The 18,305-nt window shown below is 49.2% G+C and overlaps 1 long non-coding RNA gene across 1 annotated transcript; it reads left to right on the top strand.

The window, feature by feature from the left end:
- The first annotated feature begins 5 nt into the window (after window positions 1-5).
- On the top strand, window positions 6-13,716 carry LOC115599003. Its single transcript, XR_003988066.1, has 3 exons — window positions 6-41; window positions 335-621; window positions 13,605-13,716. It is a non-coding gene; the product is annotated as an uncharacterized LOC115599003 (long non-coding RNA).
- The last annotated feature ends 4,589 nt before the right edge of the window (window positions 13,717-18,305 follow it).

The raw sequence follows: 18,305 nt of genomic DNA, 5'->3' as shown, positions 1-18,305 counted from the left end.
TAGATACAGTGGGTTTGCCATCGAGGGGCCAAATATTGGAGGTAAGTGGTACAAAAACAAAATTTGTAGCCAGACTGTTGGTGGGCCTGTGGGTAGGGTTCCACGTGAGGGTTAGGGCCAGCACAAGTTTTCAGTTGTCACACTATGTTTTTTATTGAAGCCCTTTTATCTGGAATTTTGGAGTCCTATTTAGATAGTGGGTGTGCCCTGGAGGGGTCGAACATCAGAGGTTTTTGTTACTGAAGCAAAATTTTAGCCAGATTGTTGGCTAGAGACTTAGCTGAAAGAAGTAGTGCCAGACAGAAACTTACCTTTTTCTCCTGTCCCAAACCAGGACGCTATTCAAAAACCAGAGATCATCTTCTGCTGAAGGAGGAGGTTTGCTCGAGACTGTAAAGAAGAATCCAGCCGTACGGCACGGGCGCAGGAAAGAAACTGTAGTATCTTTTCCCCCAAAACCCTCAGCCACAGCCTCTGCTCTGGCTGCGGCTGATTTGTGCTGCATCAGGTGCTGCCTAGAAAAGCTTTGTTTTGTCATCTGTGTCAGTGATGCTAATTGATGTATGTCTCTCTCTCCCCTCTTCTTTCCCACATGCCCGGTTCTGGTACCTTGGTGAAAAGGTCTGAGCCAGACAGGTAAAGAAATGTGAGAAGGGGAGAAGAAACTGGGGAGAAGGCTAGATTTGGGGGGCGGGCGGCTGTGTGTTGGCCACTGAGGGGACTGACTTTTAGGACTGTATCTGAGTCTTCTTGCAGTGATGCTGGGGTCTTTAGCCTGAGGGGTGTTTTTTTTTTTTCTGGGGGGGGGGGGGGGGGGGGCGTGGGGTTTGAGGTGGGTGGTATTGGAGACGGGGCAAGATCCTGGCGCTGAGGAGAGGGGAGGGAAAGGTGAAGGTCATCTGTGTAGTAGGGTGGGTACCTGTCAGCTGCTGGACTCCAATAAAGATGAGCTGTGAACCTGGTTCTGGAGGTGCTTGCTTTATTTTTTGCAGATGTTCAGTTTTAAGGGGAGACGCCTGACTCGGGCAGCGACTGGAAGAGGGGCGTGGGGGGGCTGGAGCTGCACTTGGGTGGCGCTGGTGACTGCTGGGGGCGCTGGAGGGGGGGGTTAAATGGGTCCTGCGGGGGCCAGGGGGTGACAGGGACGCTGCGGGGCGCTTTTATTTTGGGATTATTCTTGTTTTCCCCTTCCTTTTTTTGTTTTTACCCATTTTTTCGGCGCTGGCGGCGCCCCCCGGTGGCGAGAAGCCGGCACTGCAGCAGCGAGGCGCCGGCGTCTCTGCGCATGCGCGGCGGTGGCTGAAGCCGGGCACCTGCCCTCGTTATGGAATCATGGCGGCGCCCTCTCGCTCTGTACGGAACGGCCGCGTCCATCTCTTTCCGGCCCCGCCGCTGCTGGCGGGGCGGGCAGAGCGCGGAACGCCGGATCGGCGGCCGCTCCGCTGCGCCGCGTCGCCTCCGGGGCGAGGAAAAGGCGCGGGAGGGCCGGGCACAGCGGGGGGGCTGGCGATGGCGGGGGACAGCGAGGGGGGCCGAAGCGGGCACGGAGGGGGTACGTCTCTCTGGAGAAATGAAGGCGGTTAGGCCCGCGAGCAGCCCGTCCGTCCTCTGGGGCTCGTCTCATTGGTGGCTGTCCTCCGGCGCATGCGCAGAAGGAAGTACTGGCAAGCGGGAGGCGCGTATTTAGGTGCAGAGGGAGAGGTGGAACATTGGAGGTTTTCTGTACTGTAGCCAAGTTGCAGCCTGATTGCTGGTGGTGCTGTGGGTAGGGTTCCTCGTGGGGGTTTGGGCCAGCACGAGTTTTCAGTTGTCACTTTTTTCCTTTTTTATCTGGGCCCATTTATCTGGAATTTTGGAGCCATATTTTGAAAGGTCAGGGGAGTGGCCGAGGGGTCAAATATCGGAGGCTTTTGGTACCAAAACAAAATCTGTAGCCAGACTGTTGGTGGGTCTGTGGGTAGGTTTCCACGTGAGGGAACCACCTGTGCATATGTGGTAGGAGCAGGGGATGATATTCTCTGAAGGGCTCCAGCTGGGACTGGGGTAGTTCAGGTGTGGCCAGTCAGGTTGATGAGGGGGCTTTCCCAAGGGACTGTGGGAAGGGCAGTGGGGCGGGGCCAAGGGTATATAAGGCTCCCCCTCTACTCTGAGTCTCAGTCTGTTGAGGGCCTGTGTTGTGATTGGACCTGTGTTGGGTGAGAGGATAAGGGGTGGGTGCTTCTGGCTGGTCCGGTGGTTGTTGGCTCTGTCTTGGTATTTTTTTTGGTTCCCCGAGTGGTGCCATCTGTAGTGTTCGACTCTGGAATGGGAAGGTAAGTGGAACACCCAGGGGTTCCGTGGAGGGGTTCAGTGTTCTGTAAGAGGTCAGTGTTTGCTGATGTGGGACTTGCTGGTGCTCCTGTCAGTTGGAATTTTTTTATGGCACCTGGTGAAGAGGAACCCTGTGGCTATAGGAACATCCCAGCCCTGTGATGTGGCTTTCCTTGTTGTCCATGGCTTCAGCTGCCCATCCCTCTGAAAAATAAGTGGAACCATGTGTGGGGAAGGGATGGGCAGGGAGGGGGAAAGTTGTGAATCGCAGGGAGGGGTTTTGAAGTTAGTGTAGAGGAGAGGGCTGTCCAGGAACAGCTGCCTTTAGGCAGGTGAAGGGACCAGCTTGGATTCCACCACGATGCAAGTGTGGGCAGGGCAACTCCAGCCTTTGTGTGTGGTGGTCTGTTGAGGCAGTACAGCCTCGGACTGTCTGCACCAAACAATTGCTGATAATTTCAACATAAGCTTTGGGCTATGTGCAAGGACAGTGCTGCTTAAAGCATATTTTGTAACCACAAGGAACAGTACGTTAGAACACTCGAAGGTTAAGGAGTAAGCAAGACGATTAGATTAAGGGACTCGGCACGATAGCAACATCCACGAAGAAACTCAAATGTGTGAAAGATAAGCTTTGTTATTTAATTGTTGCTAAAGGTTTTGTAGCCAATCAAGTTAAAACGTGTGTAACGAGATGTAGAAATCACCAATCAGGAATATGTATACGTGGCATTAGCTCTTAGATTAGTGTATAAATATGGCCTTCTGATTCAATAAAGTTGGACATTTGTTTGCATCAAACTGGGTCCCCGTCTTGGACTGCGACAAATGGTGACCCCAACGTGGGGCGGACTGAAGAAAATTGCTGAAGATTATTGAAGATTATTGAAAATTATCCGGTTGCAGGTCTCCAAGAACTTAGGATTGAAGAAGAAAGGCTGAAAGGAAGCCGATAATTGTGGTGCACCTTCGTCACCTCCTCGCGATTGGTAGGTGAAGCTTGGAGGAGCTTCCTTCTTTTTGTTATGGGTTCAAAAGAAGAAGGAGACGTTTATTATACTTTAAAGACTTTACTTAATAAGGATAAAAAATTTACATCGGACCATGATCTAAACCTGGTTTTAAAATGGACCTGTGAGCATTTTCCTGACATGAATTCGGTCTCTATGACCCTACATTTTGGGACGAGGTCGGAGCTAAATTATGGGATGCCACTACACGGGGCAATAATGAAACCGCCAAACTCTTAGCACCTTGGCAAACACTTTTTGAAACTTTAAAAGGAAAAGAGTCTACTACTTCATCTGCCCCCCCTGCTGCCAACCACTGCTACTATGGTGAATGCGGATTTGGACCCAGAACCCTTTGACCCTGGGGGTTGGATGAAAAGTAAAAATGGGACCGAGAAGCAAAACCAAAAGCGACCGAAAACACCACCAGAATCATCGGAGTCCCCAGAGGGAGAGAAGCCAGAGAACACAGGCAAGTAATCTTGGAATGCAGACTCCCGACCTTGCGCCCGCCTGCCGCCACTCCTGACTGCTCTGCCACCTTTCCACCTCGAAAGCCTGATTTATCTTCTTGACCACAGTTGCCATCAATTAATCCTCTGCTTCACCTGTCAACACCATCAGTGCCTGCTATAGAGCAGCAATCAAGGAAGGAACTGGGACTCAGAGACAAGCAACTAAGGAAACTGCTGAACAAACTGAAAGAACTGGAGACCAAGGATGACTATACCCCTGAAAAAACTCTAGTTTTTGCTCCAGGGAACATCCCAAACAATGGGGCACTAATCCATTTTTACCCCCTGATCCACTCCCTATTCCTGCTCCTATTTCCCTTAACCCTTTAACACCCACTGCTCTACCTCTTCCAGATCCAGCATGGGGAGGGGAGGGTAGTGGGGGGGGGGGGGGTAATGTGTATCCAGTAACTAGATGGAAGGGAATTATTCAAAATGCTATAGTTGAAGGAGAAATGGTTCCCAATATGAGTCCGATGGTTTTCCAGTGATTGTGGGACCAGGAGGAGGAGGTCAATGGGTTGCATTAGATTGGAAAATGGTAAAAGAAGCCAAAGTTGTCATTGCGCAGTACGGTTTGAAATCGGTTTGTCATCTCATTTGCAACATTCTTTTTACTGCTCAATTGTTGATGCCATACGACACAAAAATGCTCATTAATACTCTGTTAACTCCTCAACAATTGCAATATAGTTCTCAATATTGATGTATCTTGTGGTGCATGGTACACTGGTGTTTCATACAGAGATAAAAAACTTGGTTGGTAATTATACTTGCAGTTTTGGTTTAGGAAATTGTACCATTTCATTTTGTTTCAGGGTGACTTTACCAGATTTTAGTAGCAATATCATTTCATTTTTGAATCTTCTAGTGGTGGTTGTTAGTTTTCCTTATATATTGGTGAGAAGTAAGACAAAAAACACAGTTATGAGTTATGAGAATGAGCCCCCTTTTTGGAGGCTGAAAGTTGCTGTGGAGAGCGAGAGCTGCTCCTGGTACGGAGAGCAGCCCCACTCCAGCCTCCGCGGCCGCTTCTCACCCCCTGCAGCACACACTGCTGCTGCTCAGAAAATGAGCCCTGCTGCAGACACCACAGCAGAGAAAAAAAAAAAAAAAAAAAAAAAAGTGTGTGTGTGCCTTTGCTATTTATAGGCTTAGGATTTTGTCTGTAAATAATTTTATTAGGTTTTTTTTAGGCTTTAATTTGGCAACCATGGAGGAAACTAGGACTCCACCGTGCTGTGATCCGGGAGGGGTCTGGGGACGCTTTTGGGGCCCCCCGACCAATTTTTGTCGGATAAGCCTCCTCTACCCCCTTGGTTCGTTGCGCCAGTGGACATCTGAACTTCCTCATACTAAAAAGTTGTTTAAGTCCTTCCACTGCAGTGTGAAATGTGCTTTTCGTATTGTATTGATAACAGGCTTTTGTTAATGTTGTAATTCATGTGATCGTTTATATGTTGACTATGGGATCCCTTGTCTATATGTTGATTGTGCTATTCTGTTGCACTGCTAAGCAGATGAACTTCTGGTATTTTAACACAGATGCTAAAAGATGTTGATAGTGTCAGACATGCAGTTTTACAAAGTCATGCTGCCACTGACTTTTTATTGTTAGCTTTTAGGTCATATTTGTGAAGATTTTAATGGAATGTGTTGTATGAATCTTTCTAATCTCAATCTATACATGCTGCAATACAATCACTTAAAGAAGGGGTTGCACATTTGCAATCACAGGATAATTGGGACTGGTTTGATAAACTTTTTTCAGGATGGGGTCTAACGGGATGGTTGCGAAGTTTGGTTAAGACTGTTTGTTATGCTTTATCTGCTTTTTTACTTTTTCTAACCTCGAAGGTTAAGGAGTAAGCAAGACAATTAGATTAAGGGACTCGGCACAATAGCAACATCCACGAAGAAGCTCGAATGTGTGAAAGATAAGCTTTGTTAGTTAATTGTTGCTAAAGGTTTTGTAGCCAATCAAGTTAAAACGTGTGTAACGAGATGTAGAAATCACCAATCAGGAATATGTATACGTGGCATTAGCTCTTAGTGTATAAATATGGCCTTCTGATTCAATAAAGTTGGACATTTGTTTGCATCAAACTGGGTCCCCGTCTCGGACTGCGACAGTCTGTAGTTTCTGATGTCTGTGTTTGTTGTCTCAGAGCTTTCTACGGCCTTGATGTCCTTGTTGTGCTCACAGAGCAAGTCTTGTACCTTGGGCACCATCCCTAGGGTCTGAAACACCTTATCAATGCATTCCGTGATGCTTTGTCTTGCATAACAAATTCTCCACATGGAACAGTCTTGCGTATTGTAGCTTTGTCAAAGGTTGTCTTCCTAACTGCATCAACATCTCTACTTGTGGATTTTCTTAAACTGGGACTGGTTCCCTTTATTCTTAGGTACTGAATCTAGGCTTCTCATTTACCTGTCATCGAAGCTTAGAAAGTAGCTTCTTTTAAAAGGCGATGCCCTTCGACAGTTTTGGGGCCGCAATGGAGCCGCCATGCATCACTGTTGCATCCCTGCATGTCTTCCAGCCCAGCTGTTTTGGATCCTGGCATCATTCATCTTTCTGTGAGTTTCCTCTGGTTGAGTCTTCTGGTTTGTAGTGTTGTGTATTGGGTTGGCCTCAGCACTGAGAGTTTGGTTTGGAGCTGCCCTGCCCACATTGTAGGGTTGAGGGCCCTTGGAAGATTCTTAGTGGAATTGTCCATGTGTTGAGCAGCATTCCATAGAGCAAAGGTTGTTGGGCTGCAGGAGCAGTTATTTCTCAGGTGTTGAATTGCTGTGGAAGGCCTTTGCACTTCCTGGTTTTTGTGTTTTCCGGGAGCCTTCCAAACCTCACCTTGGCACCCCACGAGGCTGGCAGGCAGGCAGATGGGCAAGGGGCCAAGGTAAAGGAGCAAGTGGGAGGTGGACATCATAGTGGGCTGCCTGTTGTTTGAGGCAGTATCTCGGCACGTGCTTTTCCTTTGACTTTTGCGGGTGGCACACAAAGCCATGCGTTGAGAAGCGGTCGGAGAAGGTGGGATGGCTGCGGGCTGGCTCATCCAGAGATTTTTATGTCGACTTGGTTAAGTGTTTCCCTTTGTTTTTACAGGCGCTGTGCGTGCCACCTTTGGAGGGGGAAGAGCTCTGGAGGTGAGACGGGATGGTAACGAGGAGGCTCGATCTCAGAAGCAGAGCAGTAATTTTGTGTCTCCTGGTATTTCAGGTGCCAGAAGTTATGGTGGCCATAATGTGTGGAAGGAGAAGGTTGTTTATTTTGTTTTGTTTGTTTTTTGTCACCTTTGGAGCTGAGTGTTGGAGGTAAGCTGGGGTGGTAATTTAGGAGGTTGATGTAGGTAGTGACTTCTTTCAAGCCAAAGAGTGGTTTTGTGTATTTTAGGTGCCCTTCATTGATGAGTCCCGCAGTGCCTAATTCTGTGATGAGCAGGTGGGTGAGACCTCACAGGACTCTTGAGAAGCTGGGTCTTCTCTAAAGAGGTTGGTGCTGGCTCACATTGGAATTTCTGGTGACAATTATTATGTGTGGTGATGTGGTTTCTTTGTTTTGTTTTTTTCTTTTTTGGCAGATGATGAACAGGAAACTTGTGGCTGCAGGGACATCCCTGTGGATGGTTTTGTTTCATTGATGACCATGGCTTTGGACCCCTAGCACCAAAGATAAGTGGAGGGACTGGGGATGGGCAGAAGGGACAAAGCTGGGAATGGCAGGGAGTGGTTTTGAAGTTAGAATTGGGGGGAGGGCTGTCTGGGAGCAGATTGCTTTGGTCAGGTGAAGGGGGCAGATGAGTTTACAGCATAGGTTTGGTGTGGGCAGGGCAGGTCCAGCCTTTGTGTGTGGTGGTGTGCACGTTGTGTTGTCTGTCTTGAGTGTTTTATAACTTCCTCATCCCTCAATGTCCTCTTTGTCCTCACAGAGCAAGTCCTGCATCTTGGGCATCAGCCTTGGAAGGTCTTCTCTCATCAACACAGTACTAGTCAGCAGCATCTTTTTCTTTCATGACAAGTTAAACACATGGAATATTCTTGCATCTGGGAAGTTTCTTGGTGGTATTCTGAAACTCTTTTCCATATTAATCAGCATCTCTGGTCATGGATTTTTGCAGAGTAGCACTTGTTCTCTGCATCCTTAGGTCTTGAAGCCCGGGTTGGTGGGCATCTGTTGCTTCAGCCCCTTGCTTCACAGCTGCATTGCTGTAGGTAGGTCTTCTTGTCCAACAGTCTTGGATCCCAGAGATATTCTTCTTAGTGTTCTCTTGAGCTCAAGTCTCATTATTTGCAGGGCTGTGTCTGGACTAGGTCTGCGTATTTGGCTTGGAGCCGCTCTTCCCAGAGTTGTAGGGTCAGGGTTTTTTGGAAGAGCCCTAAAGGACTAGCCCAGCACAGTTGAGCAGTATTCCAGTGAATTGTCTCATCTGTTTTTCAGATGCCGTGTGACAAGGACGTACATGAAAGAGCAGGAGAAGAGAAGAGCGCCATCCAAAGGTTAGTCAGGGTTTGGTGTTGGACTGGAGGTCCCTCTCCTGGCTACCTGACCACATTATGGTTTGTTTGTCCTTTTGAAGGTGAGAGCAGCCGAGGCAGCAGAATATCTGTTCCAGAGGTGGCTCTGGCAAGGTGAGCAAAGTCTGGTGTGCAGAAGGAGCAGTTATTTCTCAGGTAGTTTATTGCTGTTGAAGGTATTGGCGTTGCCTGTTTTTTGTGTTTTCCAGGTGTCCTCCAAACCTACTTTTGGCTCCCCACAAGGATGGCAGGCAGCAGATGGGTGAGAGGCTGAGGTAAAGGGGTAGGAGGTGGACATCACAGTGGGCTGCCTGTTGTTGGAGGCACTACCTCAGCATGTGCCTTTTGCTTTCACTTTTGCAGCTGCCACAACCATCCTTGGAGGGACAAAGACACACATTTAGGAGCGGCTGGAGAAGGTGAGATGGTGGTGGGCTGGGTCAGCCATGTATTTTACGTCAGGCCACTTAAATGTTTTGTTTTGTTTTGTTTTTGCAGGCGCTGTGCGTGCCACCTTTGGAACCGGATCGGCGTTGAAGTTGAGCTGAGTTGGTGGCGAGGGGTTTGTGGGGCTGGTGACTTCTGATCAGCAGAACAGGAACTCTTTCTCTTGGCGTTTCAGGTGGCCCAAGCAATGGTGGCAATGGCGTTCAATTCTGGAACGAGAAGGTGCGTGGTATACTGCGGGGCTTCCTTGTGGAGGTGAGTGCAGCGGAAGCAGCGTGCGTTGGCTTAGGTGGGACTTGTGCCAACCCTCTTTGTGGTCTGTGGGTTGTTGTTTTTTCCTTTTTTACGTATAGGGGATGAAGAGGAACCGTGCGACTGGAAACACATCCCAGTCAGACACTGTGGTTTACACTACTGACCGTGGCTTTGTGGAGCTATCACTCTTGAAGATAAGTTGATGGCCCAGGGGTGGGTGGGGAGGGGCTGAGCAGCGGAGTCAAGGTTGGGAATTGCAGGTGGTGTTTTGAAGTGAGTGTAGGGGAGAGGGCTGTCTGGGAGCGGCCCCCTTTGGGTGGGTGAAGGGAACAGGTTCCTTTTCCAGTGTGATTCCAGCACGGGCAGGGCAGCTCCAGCCTTGGCGTGTGGGGTTGTGTGTTTTGTGTTTGTCCGTCTTTGTTGTCTTAGAGCTTCCTCAGGCCTTGATGGTCCTCTGTGTCGTCACAGAGCAAGTCCTGCATCTTGGGCATCATCCCTGGAAAGCCTTTCCTGCTCAGCACGGTGCTCATCAGCAGCGTGTTATTCCCCACGACGAGTCTAAATCGCGGATCGGTCTCTTGACTTGGAAGTTTCTTGATTGTCATCTTCTGCAATGTCATCCTCAATTGCGTTGTCACCTGATCTCTGTCCATCCAGTTTCCCTGAGGGGGACTCGTTCCCCGCATCCTTGCGTTCTCAGGTCTGGAAGGCGGCTTCTCGGGCTTCCGTCGCTTCATTCCCTCGCTTTGCAGACGCATCGCTGTATTTCTTATTGCCCAAAAATCTTGGATTCCAGAGTCCCTCAAAGGGCAAGTGATATTGAACATCATCCCCACGGTGTGGAACACATTTAGTCATCATCATCATAGTGCCACCTGGATCCTTCTTTTCTTGCATCTTGCAGATTTCTTGATGGGCATCTTTTGTAATCTTCTTTATGAACGAATGAGCATCTCTGGTCACAAGTTTTCCACATTTGCAACCTTTTCCCTGCGTTGTTAGGTCTTGATGCTAGTCTTCTTGCACGTGCGGTATGTTATTTTGAAGAGTAATTATTGTTAACAAGCAGTGTTCTATTACACTTCATGTCGCCGTTGGGCCTTCTTGCCTCACCCTTGCATCCCTGTAGATCTTCTTGTCCAACTTCTTAGAGCCCAGAGTAACTTCTTGTTGAGAGTTTTCTCTTAATGTTGAATCTTGTATTTTGCAGTGGTGTGTCTTGGGTTGGTCTGTGTTTGTTTGGTCTGGAGTTGCTCTGCCCAGAGTGTAGAGTTGGGGATATTGAAGATCTATAAGGGTCTCTGGTGATGTTTGTCCGCCTTGAGTTTTTAGGCCACAATTTTACAGTGATCTTAGGTTGAGCAGCCATAGTCAGGCTGGGTGGGCAGTTGCTTTGATGGTGTTTGAAGGTGATGGGACCCTCATGAGAGGGTTTTTCCTGTGCTGTGCAGGAGATTGACCTTCTCAGTAGTTAACAGTTGTATGTGTATGGGCTTAAAGTTTTGGGGCTGTGTTTATTAATGGCTTGAGGGTAGTAGTACTCCAGATGGGGTTCCTAACTAGGATGGAGATGTCTGGAATTGTCTGTCCATTGTTCAGCATTCCAGTGACTTGTGTAATACTTTCTTTCAGATGCAAAGGACAAATACGTGCTTGTAAGAAGAAATGAGGGAGCAGAGAGCGGTCAGGTCAGTCAGTGTGTAGTGTTGGAGAGATTGTGCTTCTGGTAGCTACCTGATTACAGTGTGTGTTTAACTCATTTTGAAGGTAGAATCAGTAAGCAAAGTGGGACAGTGACTGAAGGTGATTGGGGTGAAGTGAGTGATGACTAGTGGGACTAAAGAGCAGTTATTTTTCAGGTGTGTGTTGTTGAAGTTAGAAGCACCAGTTGATGTTTATAGGTTCTATTGTAGCCACCGTGTGACAATAAGAAAATTGCAGAGGCTGGATATGCAAATTGCCAAGGTCAAGGAGTAAGAGATGGGAGTTGTTGCAGGCAAGGGTGCTGTTTGAGGCAGCGTCTTGGTACGTTCCTTTTGTTTTTTGCCAATATTGTAAGCAGGCTCCCTGGGACAAAGCTGCTGACTATAGCAAGTAGTCCAAGGTAAGGTCAGTGTCAAAGAGCAGAGAATAATGTGGCTACTCAGTGAAGCTGTTACTTTTTTGCATGAGCTTTGTAGGCCACTTTTGGGTCTGGATGAGCATTTGAGGTGAGCTGGGGTAGTAGAGAGGATGAACATAGAGCTGGTGACTTCCTTCAAGTATAACAGTCCTTTTGTTTCTTAGTGTAGCTTGGGTTCCACCAACAATGAGAGATGCATTGAACGGGTACAGAGCAGGTGAGGGGAAGCCCAGGGTGCTAATCACAGAATTACCTTAAGTTTCCAGTGGTCATACTCTGGGTTTTTTTTCCTAAGCTGATTTAGATGGAATTTTGGGGAGATATTTTGAAAGATCTGGTACGTGGCTGAGGGGTCGAACACTTGAGGTTTTTGGTAGTAAAGCAGAGTTGTAGCCGGACTGTCGGTGGTGCTGTGGGTAGGTTTCCACGTGAGGGTTAGGGCCAGCAAATGCTCTCAGTGGTCACGCTATGGATTTTTTTTTCCTAAGCCCTTTGATCTGGAGTTTTGGAGTCATATTTAGATAGTGGGTGTGCCCTCGAGGGGTCGAACATCAGAGCTTTTTGTTATTGCACTAAAGTTGTAGCCAGACTGTTGGTGGTGCGCTGGGTGGGGTATTGGATCCAGGTCCCAATATTTACAATTTTTGAGCTGAAAACAGCTAGGAGAGTGGTATTACTTGGGTTTTATGTGTAGGTATTTTTCAGTTTGTCCTGGTTTGGGCCCGGATAAAGGTGATTTTCTGTCTTGTACTTTTGCTTTCAGCTAAGTCTCTTGTAAGTAGTTGCACTTGCTGAAATTGACAGCAAGTTTCTCAGTCCGTGTCTGCTTCTAGGACTGATAACACTGGATGTTTATAGGTACTGCTCCAGAGTGGTGTGCAGAGCCAAGGCCACTGCTCAGCTCTGAGGAAAACTTTGACCCTGCAGAAGGAAGAAAGAGGTCCCACCTGCAGCCCCCCTTTGGGGAGGAACGGACAAGAGAGATGCCGGAACTGACCGCACAGAGTGTTCCATCCCATACAGCTCCTACTCGGTATAAATTGGAGGCATCACGAGGGCCAAGCCATGATTTCCTGCTTCCAGCTTCCGGCTGCCTGCTGCCCTTCCTGCCTCCCTTCCTCCCCCCGGCATCCTGGAAGGATTCCGTCCGTTCCTCTGCCTGTGCTCCTGATCCGTGCCAGCCCATAGCTGTGTGTGTTCCTGCCTCCAGCTCCCGACTGCTCCCGACTCCAGGATTCCAGCGTGGACTTTCCCAGGGCTGCCCTGCAGCCTCGGTGGGGACGTGAGAGTTCTTGGGGGAAAAGGGGGGAGGCACGTGGTTTCCATTTTCCTGTATAGTTGTATATATTTAGTCATTTTTTCCTGTTTATCATTACTGTGTCACTAAAGTTGTGCAGTTTAGTTTCCAACCCATGAGTCTCTCTCCCTTATTCTCTCTCCTTTCTTTCTCAAGGAGGAGAGAGAGATTCATAGAGAATGGCCGGGCCAGTGTTAAACCGGGAGACAGTTCTAGGGCCTATTTTCATTTTGAAGTCTCTCCAAGCTGTCTGTGAGCGTACATGAGATTTGCAGCTGTCTCATTTTGGCCTCCCGTGGATATAAGTAGATACTCGTCAGTCTCTATTATGTAGAACCAGGTTTAGAGGTTAGGTTGTTTTTTCTTTTTTCTTTGAAGGCTCTCTATGCGCTCTTTGGTACTGCTGGGGTCGCTTGGAAGAGAACTAAACAGATACTCCCGGGGTGCGGGGGGTGACGGGGACGCTGCGGGGCGCTTTTATTTTGGAATTATTCTTGTTTTCCCCTTCCTTTTTTCCTCTTTTCCTTTTTTTTGGCGCTGGTGGCGCCCCCGGTGGCGAGAAGCCGGCACTGCGGCGTCTCTGCGCATGCGCGGCGGCGGCTGAAGCCGGGCACCCGCCCTCGTTACGGAATCATGGCGGCGCCCTCTCGCTCCGTACGGAACGGCCGCGTCCGTCTCTTCCCGGCCCCGCCGCTGTTGGCGGGGCAGGCGGGCAGAGCGCGGAACGCCAGATCGGCGGCCGTGCTGTGTCTCCTCCGGGGTGAGAAAAGGCGCGGGAGGGCCGGGGACGGCGGGGGGGCTGGCGATGGCGGTGGACGGCGAGGGGGGCCGAAGCGGGCACGGAGGGGGTACGTCTCTCTGGAGAAATGAAGGCGGTTAGGCCCGCGAGCAGCCCGTCCGTCCTCCGGGGCTCGTCTCGTTGGTGGCTGTCCTCCGGCGCATGCGCAGAAGCAAGTACTGGCAAGCGGGAGGCGCGTATTTAGGTGCAGAGGGGGAGGTGGAACATTGGAGGGTTTCTGTCCTGTAGCAAAGTTGCAGCCTGATTGCTGGTGGTGCTGTGGGTAGGGTTCCTCGTGGGGGTTTGGGCCAGCACGAGTTTTCAGTTGTCACTTTTTCCCTTTTTTATCTAGGCCCATTTATGGTGAATCTTGGAGCCATCTTGCGAAACGTCGGGGGGGCGGCCGAGGGCTCAAATATTGGAGGTATGTGGTACAAAACCAGAAGTGGTAGCCAGCCTGTTGGTGGTGCTGTGGGTAGGTTTCCACGTGAGGGCTAGGGCCAAGCAAAGTTTCCAGTGGTCACACTATGGATTTTTTTTTTTTCGTAAGCCCTTTTGTCTGGAATTTTGGAGTGGTATTGTGATACAGTGGGAATTTTGCCGAGGGGTCAAATATTGGGGGCTTTTGGTACCAAAACAAAGTTTTACCATGTTAATTCCTTGCTCTGTGGGCAGGGTCCCACGTGAGGGTTAGGGCCAGCACAAGTTTCCAGTGGTCATAGTCTGTTTTTTTTTTTTTCTAAGCTGATTTAGATGGAATTTTGGGGAGATATTTTGAAAGATCTGGTACGTGGCTGAGGGGTCGAACACTTGAGGTTTTTGGTAGTAAAGCAGAGTTGTAGCCGGACTGTTGGTGGTGCTGTGGGTAGGTTTCCTTGTGGGGGTTAGGGCCAGGCCAAGTTTCCAGTGATTGCACTATGGATTTTTTTTTCGTAAGCCCTTTTATCTGGAATTTTGGAGCCATAATTAGATCCAGTGGGAGTCCCATCGAGGAGTCAAATATTGGAGGGTTTTGGTACTGAAGCAAAGTTGTAGCTAGGCTTTTGGTGCTGCTCTGGGTAGGGTTCCACGTGAGGGTTAGGGCCAGCACAAGTTTTCAGTTGTCACTTTTTTCCTTTTTTATCTGGGCCCATTTATCTGGAATTTTGGAGCCATATTTTGAAACGTCGGGGGAGTGGCCGAGGGGTCAAATATCGGAGGCTTTTGGTACCAAAACAAAATCTGTAGCCAGACTGTTGGTGGGTCTGTGGGTAGGTTTCCACGTGAGGGAAACCACCTGTGCATATGTGGTAGGAGCAGGGGATGATATTCTCTGAAGGGCTCCAGCTGGGACTGGGGTAGTTCAGGTGTGGCCAGTCAGGTTGATGAGGGGGCTTTCCCAAGGGACTGTGGGAAGGGCAGTGGGGCGGGGCCCAGGGTATATAAGGCTCCCCCTCTACTCTGAGTCTCAGTCTGTTGAGGGCCTGTGTTGTGATTGGACCTGTGTTGGGTGAGAGGAGAAGGGGTGGGTGCTTCTGGCTGGTCCGGTGGTTGTTGGCTCTGTCTTGGTATTTTTTTTGGTTCCCCGAGTGGTAACATCTGTAGTGTTTGACTCTGGAATGGGAAGGTAAGTGGAACACCCAGGGGTTCCGTGGAGGGGTTCAGTGTTCTGTAAGAGGTCAGTGTTTGCTGATGTGGGACTTGCTGGTGCTACTGTCAGTTGGAATTTTTTTATGGCACCTGGTGAAGAGGAACCCTGTGGCTATAGGAACATCCCAGCCCTGTGATGTGGCTTTCCTTGTTGTCCATGGCTTCAGCTGCCCATCCCTCTGAAAAATAAGTGGAACCATGTGTGGGGAAGGGATGGGCAGGGAGGGGGAAAGTTGTGAATGGCAGGGAGGGGTTTTGAAGTTAGTGTAGAGGAGAGGGCTGTCCAGGAACAGCTCCCTTTAGGCAGGTGAAGGGACCAGCTTGGATTCCAACACGATGCAAGTGTGGGCAGGGCAGCTCCAGCCTTTGTGTGTGGTGGTCTGTAGTTTCTGATGTCTGTCTTTGTTGTCTCAGAGCTTTCTACGGCCTTGATGTCCTTGTTGTGCTCACAGAGCAAGTCTTGTACCTTGGGCACCATCCCTAGGGTCTGAAACACCTTATCAATGCATTCCGTGATGCTTTGTCTTGCATAACAAATTCTCAACGTGGAACAGTCTTGTGTATTGTAGCTTTGTCAAAGGTTGTCTTCTTACCTGCATCAACATCTCTACTTGTGGATTTTCTTAAACTGGGACTGGTTCCCTTTATTCTTAGGTACTGAATCTAGGCTTCTCATTTACCTGTCATCAAAGCTTAGAAAGTAGCTTCTTTTAAAAGGCGATGCCCTTCGACAGTTTTGGGGCCGCAATGGAGCCGCCATGCATCACTGTTGAATCCCTGCATGTCTTCCAGCCCAGCTGTTTTGGATCCTGGCATCATTCATCTTTCTGTGAGTTTCCTCTGGTTGAGTCTTCTGGTTTGTAGTGTTGTGTATTGGGTTGGCCTCAGCACTGAGAGTTTGGTTTGGAGCTGCCCTGCCCACATTGTAGGGTCGAGGGCCCTTGGAAGATTCTTAGTGGAATTGTCCATGTGTTGAGCAGCATTCCATAGAGCAAAGGTTGGTGGGCTGCAGGAGCAGTTATTTGTCAGGTGTTGAATTGCTGTGGAAGGCCTTTGCACTTCCTGGTTTTTGTGTTTTCCGGGAGCCCTCCAAACCTCATCTTGGCACCCCACAAGGCTGGCAGGCAGGCAGATGGGCAAGGGGCCAAGGTAAAGGAGCAAGTGGGAGGTGGACATCATAGTGGGCTGCCTGTTGTTTGAGGCAGTATCTCGGCATGTGCTTTTCCTTTGACTTTTGCGGGTGGCACACAAAGCCATGCGTTGAGAAGCGGTCGGAGAAGGTGGGATGGCTGCGGGCTGGCTCATCCAGAGATTTTATGTCGACTCGGTTAAGTGTTTCCCTTTGTTTTTACAGGCGCTGTGCGTGCCACCTTTGGAGGGGGAAGAGCTCTGGAGGTGAGACGGGATGGTAACGAGGAGGCTCGATTTCACAAGCAGAGCAGTAATTTTGTGTCTCCTGGTATTTCAGGTGCCAGAAGTTATGGTGGCCATAACGTGTGGAAGGAGAAGGTGGGCAGGGCAAGTTGGGGGTTATGAGGAGCTTGTGGAAGCGGTTGGTATTTAGCTGATGTCCTGTTTCTGGTGGCACTGCAGATGACGAGGAGGAAGTTTGTGGTTCTGGCAAGATCCCCGTCAGCTGATGCAGGTTACTTTTCTGTCCAGTGCTTCAGAGGCCCAGCTGTTTGAAAGGTAAGTGAAAGGGAGGATGGTTGGGGAGGGTCTGTGTAGAGGGGTCAAGGTTAGGAATTGCAGGGTTAGGTTTCAAAGTTACTGTAGGGGAGCAGGCTGTCCAGAAGTGGTGCCCTTTGGGTGGTTGATGGGAGCCTGTCCCTCCCTGGCGTGATACTAGCAAGTTCCAGGAATTGAATGAGCATTGGAGGTGAGGTGGTAGTGCAGGGCTTGTGGACCTGGTGTCTTCTCTCAAGCACAGCAATAGTTTTGTGCCTTTTAGGTGCCCTGAATGACGATGCCTACAGCATCCAGATCTGGAAAGCGTGGGTGAGTGGGACCCTGCAGGGCTCTTCTGTGAAGCTGGGACATTTGGAAGAGAATGGGGCTGGCTGATGTTGGACTTATTGCTGAATATTCTGGTAGGTGTTTTGGTGTTGTGGTTATGAATGTGTGTGGGTTTTTTGGTTTGTTTGTTTTGGTATTGTGGTGTGATTGTTTTTATTATTTCTTTTTTATTTATTTAAATGCAGGTCGTGAAGGGGAACCTAGCAAGTTGAGGATTATCCTGAGCTGCTCCTGTTTGTTTTTTTTTTTTCCAGGCTAACAATGGCTTTGGAGTGCCAGTCCTCTGAAAGATAAGTTGAGGGCCCAGGGGTGGGTGGGGAGGGGCTGAGCAGTGGAGTCGAGGCTGGGAATTGCACGTGGTGTTTTGAAGTGAGTGTAGGGGAGAGGGCTGTCTGGGAGCGGCCCCCTTTGGGTGGGTGAAGGGAACAGGTTACTTTCCAGTGTGATTCCAGCACGGGCAGGGCAGCTCCAGCCTTGGTGTGTGGGGTTGTGTGTTTTGTGTTGTCCGTCTTTGTTGTCTTAGAGCTTCCTCAGGCCTTGATGGTCCTCTGTGTCGTCACAGAGCAAGTCCTGCATCTTGGGCATCATCCCTGGAAAGCCTTTCCTGCTCAGCACGGTGCTCATCAGCAGCGTGTTATTCCCCACGACGAGTCTAAATCGCGGATCGGTCTCTTGACTTGGAAGTTTCTTGATTGTCATCTTCTGCAATGTCATCCTCAATTGCGTTGTCACCTGATCTCTGTCCATCCAGTTTCCCTGAGGGGGACTCGTTCCCCGCATCCTTGCATCCTCAGGTCTTGAAGGCGGCTTCTCGGGCTTCCGTCGCTTCATTCCCTCTCTCTGCAGACGCATCGCTGTATTTCTTATTGCCCAAAAATCTTGGATTCCAGAGTCCCTCAAAGGGCAAGTGATATTGAACATCATCCCCACGGTGTGGAACACATTTAGTCATCATCATCATAGTGCCACCTGGATCCTTCTTTTCTTGCATCTTGCAGATTTCTTGATGGGCATCTTTTGTACTCTTCTTTATGAACGAATGAGCATCTCTGGTCACAAGTTTTCCACATTTGCAACCTTTTCCCTGCGTTGTTAGGTCTTGATGCTAGTCTTCTTGCACGTGCGGTATGTTATTTTGAAGAGTAATTATTGTTAACAAGCGGTGTTCTATTACACTTCATGTCGCCGTTGGGCCTTCTTGCCTCACCCTTGCATCCCTGTAGATCTTCTTGTCCAACTTCTTAGAGCCCAGAGTAACTTCCTGTTGAGAGTTTTCTCTTCATGTTGAATCTTGTATTTTGCAGTGGTGTGTCTTGGGTTGGTCTGTGTTTGTTTGGTCTGGAGCTGCTCTGCCCAGAGTGTAGAGTTGGGGATATTGAAGATCTATAAGGGCCTCTGGTGATGTTTG

The sequence above is a fragment of the Calypte anna genome, chromosome 12 (assembly GCF_003957555.1).
Source record: "Calypte anna isolate BGI_N300 chromosome 12, bCalAnn1_v1.p, whole genome shotgun sequence".
NCBI lineage: Eukaryota > Metazoa > Chordata > Aves > Apodiformes > Trochilidae > Calypte > Calypte anna.
This window is presented reverse-complemented; position numbering and strand designations above follow the sequence as displayed.